The sequence below is a fragment of the Ziziphus jujuba genome, chromosome 9 (assembly GCF_031755915.1).
Source record: "Ziziphus jujuba cultivar Dongzao chromosome 9, ASM3175591v1".
NCBI classification, from domain to species: domain Eukaryota; kingdom Viridiplantae; phylum Streptophyta; class Magnoliopsida; order Rosales; family Rhamnaceae; genus Ziziphus; species Ziziphus jujuba.
This window is the reverse complement of record NC_083387.1, coordinates 462,501-469,038: the sequence shown is the minus strand read 5'-3', so window position 1 is coordinate 469,038 and position 6,538 is coordinate 462,501. Positions and strand designations below refer to the sequence as shown.

At 35.0% G+C, this 6,538-nt stretch overlaps 1 pseudogene; it reads left to right on the top strand.

The window, feature by feature from the left end:
- Positions 1–222: 222 nt before the first annotated feature.
- LOC125424017 (DNA-directed RNA polymerase subunit beta-like) overlaps positions 223–6,538 on the top strand; it is a 9,541-nt pseudogene continuing 3,225 nt past the window's right edge.

The window sequence follows — 6,538 nt, the reverse complement described above, 5'->3', positions numbered from 1 at the left end:
AATTTGAGTATAAAATTCTCGTTATCCCTCCTTCATACATATTTCATATATTCCATATATTATATGGAGTTAGGTCAAATTTCATGTGATTCAGTAAACAGAATATCAATTCCATCATTGCTATATTGATCCATATGATTTGATGAAGAATGACCAAATAATGGGATTCTTTTTTTTCTATAAATGAGAAATAAAAAAATGCTTGAGGTTAGAACTAAGGAAATGTCTACAATACTTGGATTTAATCATATACAATTTGAAGGGCTTTGTAGATTCATTGATCATGGCTTAACAGAAGAATTTTATAGGTTTCCAAAAATTGAAGATACAGATCAAGAAATTGAATTTCAATTATTTGTGGAAACATCTCAATTGGTAGAACCGTTGATAAAAGAAAGAGATGTTGTATATGAACCACTCACCTTGATACGAACCTAGGACGACCTGCTCCTAAACCCGTATTATATTAGCCCGGATCTTTAATTAAGTTCAAGTTCTAATGGAATGGACCTCAACCCCTAACCAACCTGTGGTTAGAAACCTTGGTATAATGTAGACGCCACAATAGGGGATGGAAAACCTATTGATAAGTCAAGCTAAAACAACCAATTCTCTAATGGTGTTTTAGGGGTTCTCAAAGAACAAAGAGATAATTAATCTCACAAATATTTTCTTAATCAAATCAAAGTTTTTTTTATTATTGAAAAATAAGCCTTTAAATAGGCTTGAAAGAAAAAAAATAAACCCTAAAAAATAATTCAAAACCGGACTCCTATAGGAATTAGGAAACTTGACCGAATTCTAATATGTCCTAAACTAAGTTTCCTAAACTAAATTTGATTAATTAATTCCTTTATTCTAAATTAGGAATTAATTAATTTACAATGAAAATAATAAAATAATAACTTTCCTAAACTTATTTGTCCAGAAAATAAATAAATAAAAACTAAAAAGTAATGGTAGTTTCCTAAAACAAAAAGTAGAATAAAATTAGGAAACTAGAATACTAGCTTTTTGACTAATTTGACTTTGACCAATCTTTGACAAAATTGAGCTCCAAATCAGCTTCAATATGCTTTTTAGGATGCCAAATAAGCTTTTTGTGAAGTCCCACACGTTTCCCATGCTTGGAAAAATAAGAAAAGGCTAATACAGTAAAATACAGTAAAGCCAGCAAGCAATACAGCAAATTCGGCCAAATTGTTGAGGCTGTCCGTACAAGCCCTTTTTGATTGCATTTGAGGCTGATTTAACTTGATTCCATGACCTCTTAGGCATATGTATTGAACCCATAAAGCATTGGAATCATTTCATACTTCTCGGACTCCAAAAATGTACCAAAACCGTCACCCGGGTCCGTATCGGCTTCCACCACTTGGATGCTTAGAATAGGCTTTGTATCTTCAAGTATGGACAAGCTCTGTTGAGATTGATTACCCCATGTATAAATACTCCCAGGTTGTCCTTAAATCTCTTAATTTGAGCTCTTGTGATTGGCCTAGTCTTCATCCGTGTCGAGTCAGCACCCCAGCGGGTTATCGGTGGAGAGGGCTCGGGCGACATCACATCATTCCCCTCCTCTTGAAAAGGATTTGTCCTCAAATCAAGATCATCACCTGCAGAAAAAGGAGTTAAATCAGCAGCATTAAATGCAGCACTCATGTTATACTCACCCGGTAAATAAAGCTGGTAGGCATTCTTGTTATTCGGCTCCAAAACTTGAAAAGGTCCATCCATAGGCGGCATGAGCTTTGACTTTCTTTGATTGGGAAACCTTTCCTTTCGTAAGTGCAACCAAACCAATTCTCCTGGGTCAAACACTATTACAACAAAATCTAGAAATACATGCCCATTATGGTAAAAATTACACTTTTTAAAGTTAGCAAACAATATTTCCCAAATTTTCAAATTGCCACTAAGTAAAGCTCTCAACAATGCAGATAAAGTTCTATGCAATAAAGACATCTATAAATAAGTACCTTTAAAATTCATGGTCAGCAATGATTTCTTATTCATAATTACTTTATTAACATTACCAAAGCTAAGATAAAAATTTATATTTTTCCTTTCTTGTCTTCCTTTTCCTTGCTCACTCAATGCCATCTCACTTTCCTCACTCTCGGCTTTTGCACCAAATTTTTGACTCTTGGTTTTATTAAAATTTTTCCACACAACCTGACTATTAGAAGACTTACCTTGGATAGCAAGCTCACCTTTTCCCTCTTGATTGGATGGTAGTCCACTTGGAATTTCATTTGGGAAGACATCTCCAAATTCCTTCAAAAGAGAAATCATTGAACTTGGCAATTCAAGTTCTTCAAAGTTAGTTTGATCATTAAAATAATTTTCTTTATAAATCATGACCAGCAAAGGTTTCTTACACTCAATAACCTTATTAATATCCCCTAAACTCAAATAAAAGTTGCTACTTGACCTTTCTTTTCTTTCTTTTTCTTTTTCTCTCTCGGATTGGTGCAAACCTTCAGATTTCCCTTCCTTCTCCAAGCTCTCGGGTTTGCCACTTTCTTTCCCCTCTCTTTCGGTTGTTCTTTGATCTTTCCACTCAATATAAGTCTTAGAAACCTTACCTTGATCAGCAACCTCATTCTTACATTCTTGAAAGGATGGTGAAGCCGTTGGTGCCATACTTGCTTTTTCCTTGAGCTTTTCGGCTTCTCTCCTTTGTTGCATTTGTAATTGGTCTTTGTAAAACTCTTTAGGAGATAATGGTTCCAGCTTGACCTTCTTCCCTTTAAACCTGAAAATAATACTATTTTCTCGACCAAAATGAGTAGCATCTTTATCAAATTGCCATGGCCTACCTAATAGTATATGTCCAGCAATCATGGGTACAATATCACATAAGACTACATCCTCATATCTACCTATACTAAATTTTACTTTGGCTTGTTTGTTTACTTTCATCTCACCACTATCATTAAGCCATTGTAATCTATATGGTTCAGGATGTTTTATTGTTTTTAAGCCCAATTTATCAACTACAAGGTTACTTATTACATTAGTACAACTTCTACTATCAATAATCATACTACAAATCTTATCTTGAATTTTACATCGGGTGTGGAAGATGTTCTCTCTTTGAATTTCATCCTCATCTTTGTATGCAGCAAGTACTCTCCTAGAAAGCAAGTTTAATTCAGCATTGGATGCTTGCAAGGTTTCGGGTTCATGCTCGAAGTCCTCCTCCTCTTGCTTGGCTTCATCCTCACTTTCTTCACTTTCCGATTCTAGCTCGTCATTGCCCTTTAACACCATGATTCTTCTATTCGGGCATTGGCTAGCAATGTGTCCTCCTCCCTGGCACTTAAAACATACAACATCATGAGTTCTAGAAGGTTTAGGATCTAATTTTACCTCATTCTTTGGTGCTTGGACAGATTTGGTTCTAGTTTCCTTCCTTGGCCAGTTTGAACTTTCTTCTTTGACTTTCAGCTTTAGCTTGCTTTCATAGATGGGATTGTTCCTCCAGCCACTTGAATTGGACCTTCCACTGTTGGAAACACCTCCAAAGCATGATCTTACACCCCTCCTCTTGAATTGATGCTCTAACTTAATAGCCACATGCAACATCTCCTCCAATTCCACATATTGTTGCAATTCTAGTTGATTGGCTATTTCACGATTCAAACCACCAAGAAACCTTGCCATGGTTGCTTCCCTATCTTCATTCAAGTTCAATCTCATCATAAGCATCTCCATCTCCTTGTAATAATCCTCCACGGATCCATGTCCTTGAGATAAAGATTGAAGTCTTTGATGCAGCAACCTATGATAGTGTGATGGTACGAATCGCTTCCGCATGGCTCCTTTCATTTGTCGCCATGTAGTAATCAAGTCATCACCAACTCTCCTTTGGGTGTTTTGCTCATTGGTCCACCATTGGAGTGCATAATGGCCAAACTCCATTGCTGCCAATTTCACCTTCTTAGCCTCCGAATAATAATGGCGGTCAAATATCATCTCCATCTTTTCTTCCCACTCCAAATATGCTTCCGGGTCACTTTTTCCCATGAATGGTGGGATGTTGATCTTGATATTGTTAAGATTGTCATCTGTTTCTTCCCTCCTATATCTTCCATGGCCAGCTCTATCTTGGACAGCAAAAGTTTCGTCCATACCTTCCTCAAAGTCTCCACCGAATGGCTCCTCATCAAATTCCTCTCTCGGTCTCTCGCGACCTCCTCGTCCTCGGCCTCGTCCTCCATGGAATTCTTGCCTATTTCTTGTGTTCAGCATTCCTTGGGAAACTTCTAGCCTTCCCATCCTTTGATTCACATGCTCAACTTGAGCATTAACCCGCTGTATTGACTCCAAAACAGCTCGCATGTCCACTTGGTCTCCGCTCCTGGTAGCTCGGACATTGCCATTGGAATGCTACGGACTCTTCCTCATTGATCCTCAAGGGTGGATCTCCTCTTCTTATTCTAGAGTCTGCCATGTTAGTAAAATACTGCAAAAATAAAATAAATCCTCACAATATTCACTCCCTCACGTGTTTCACTCAAACAAGGTCTCGACACTCGTGTTTGCACACTAGTTTCGGCTTTTACCCTCTTTTAAGCTCACACACTCTTGCCTTTTTCCACTCAATGAATTATCTCAAAGTTCTAATTAAAACACCCACAAAACAGCAATTAGATCACTAGTATGTTTTAATTAAACTTATCAACAAAACAGTAGCAAAAAGTAGGCAATACCGAAAGAATCCAACAAATCCTAATTTTTCGGCTTTCTAGACAAGAAAACACAAAATAATGGGAAAACGTTGGAATTTTTGAAAACTGCACCAGATGGTAGTAGATTATGAGTTTAAGAATAAAATTCCAGAAAAAGAAATTCAAATACGAACAAGAATCAAAGAGAACAAAAATATAGAAAAGTGTTGGTTGTTGTTCTTGTAATTCAAGTTTTGTATCAATTCCTTTAACTAATTTTAAGCCAAATAATTTAAGCACCCAAAATCCAATTATCCAGCAGCAAAGATAATTCCCCAGCAACTCAAATATTGAATAAATAATCAAAAAACCAGCAGCTCCAACAAATTTCTAGCAAACAGGTCAAACTCCAACAAACCGAAATATTGTTATTATTATTATTATTTTTTATTCGGCTTTACCTCTTCTTCTTTTTTTTTTTTCACTCACAGAACATAAACAACTGCAGTAGCAAGAATATTTACCAAAGTTGCAATTCCAACTCCAGAAATTCACCAAACCCGTGATCTCCAAATAAACACAAATGTGCAGTTTTGTTTTTTATTTTTTATTTTTTATTATTTTTTATATATGTTGCTGCAAAACCTTCTTTTTTTTTTTTTTTGAATATATGAATGCAAATATTTAAGACTAAAACAGCAAAAGAAAATCAACAAAATCCAAAATTAACAAGAACAACGATGAAAAACAACCAACAAACTAGGAAACAAAAAATACGATAAAACTAGGAAATCTTAATTCAACTAGGAATGAATTTTTTTTTTTTTTTTTTAAGATGCAGAACGTGTATGGTGATAGAAGCAACCTTAAACTAATGCTAAAATTGCAGAATAACACAAAAACAAATAAAGCAAATAAAGATAGATCAAACCTGGACAAAATTTAGCTCTGATACCAAATGATACGAACCTAGGACGACCTGCTCCTAAACCCGTATTATATTAGCCCGGATCTTTAACTAAGTTCAAGTTCTAATGGAATGGACCTCAATCCCTAACCAACCTGTGGTTAGAAACCTTGGTATAATGTAGACGCCACAATAGGGGATGGAAAACCTATTGATAAGTTAAGCTAAAACAACCAATTCTCTAATGGTGTTTTAGGGGTTCTCAAAGAACAAAGAGATAATTAATCTCACAAATATTTTCTTAATCAAATCAAAGTTTTTTTTATTATTGAAAAATAATCCTTTAAATAGGCTTGAAAGAAACAAAATAAACCCTAAAAAATAATTCAAAACCGGACTCCTATAGGAATTAGGAAACTTGACCGAATTCTAATATGTCCTAAACTAAGTTTCCTAAACTAAATTTGATTAATTAATTCCTTTATTCTAAATTAGGAATTAATTAATTTACAATGAAAATAATAAAATAATAACTTTCATAAACTTATTTTTCCAGAAAATAACTAAATAAAAACTAAAAAGTAATGGTAGTTTCCTAAAACAAAAAGTAGAATAAAATTAGGAAACTAGAATACTAGCTTTTTGACTAATTTGACTTTGACCAATCTTTGACAAAATTGAGCTCCAAATCAGCTTCAATATGCTTTTTAGGATGCCAAATAAGCTTGTTGTGAAGTCCCACACGTTTCCCATGCTTGGAAAAATAAGAAAAGACTAATACAGTAAAATACAGTAAAGCCAGCAAGCAATACAGCAAATTTGGCCAAATTGTTGAGGCTGTCCGTACAAGCCCTTTTTGATTGCATTTGAGGCTGATTTAACTTGATTCCATGACCTATTAGGCATATGTATTGAACCCATAAAGCATTGGAACCATTTCATACTTCTCGGACTC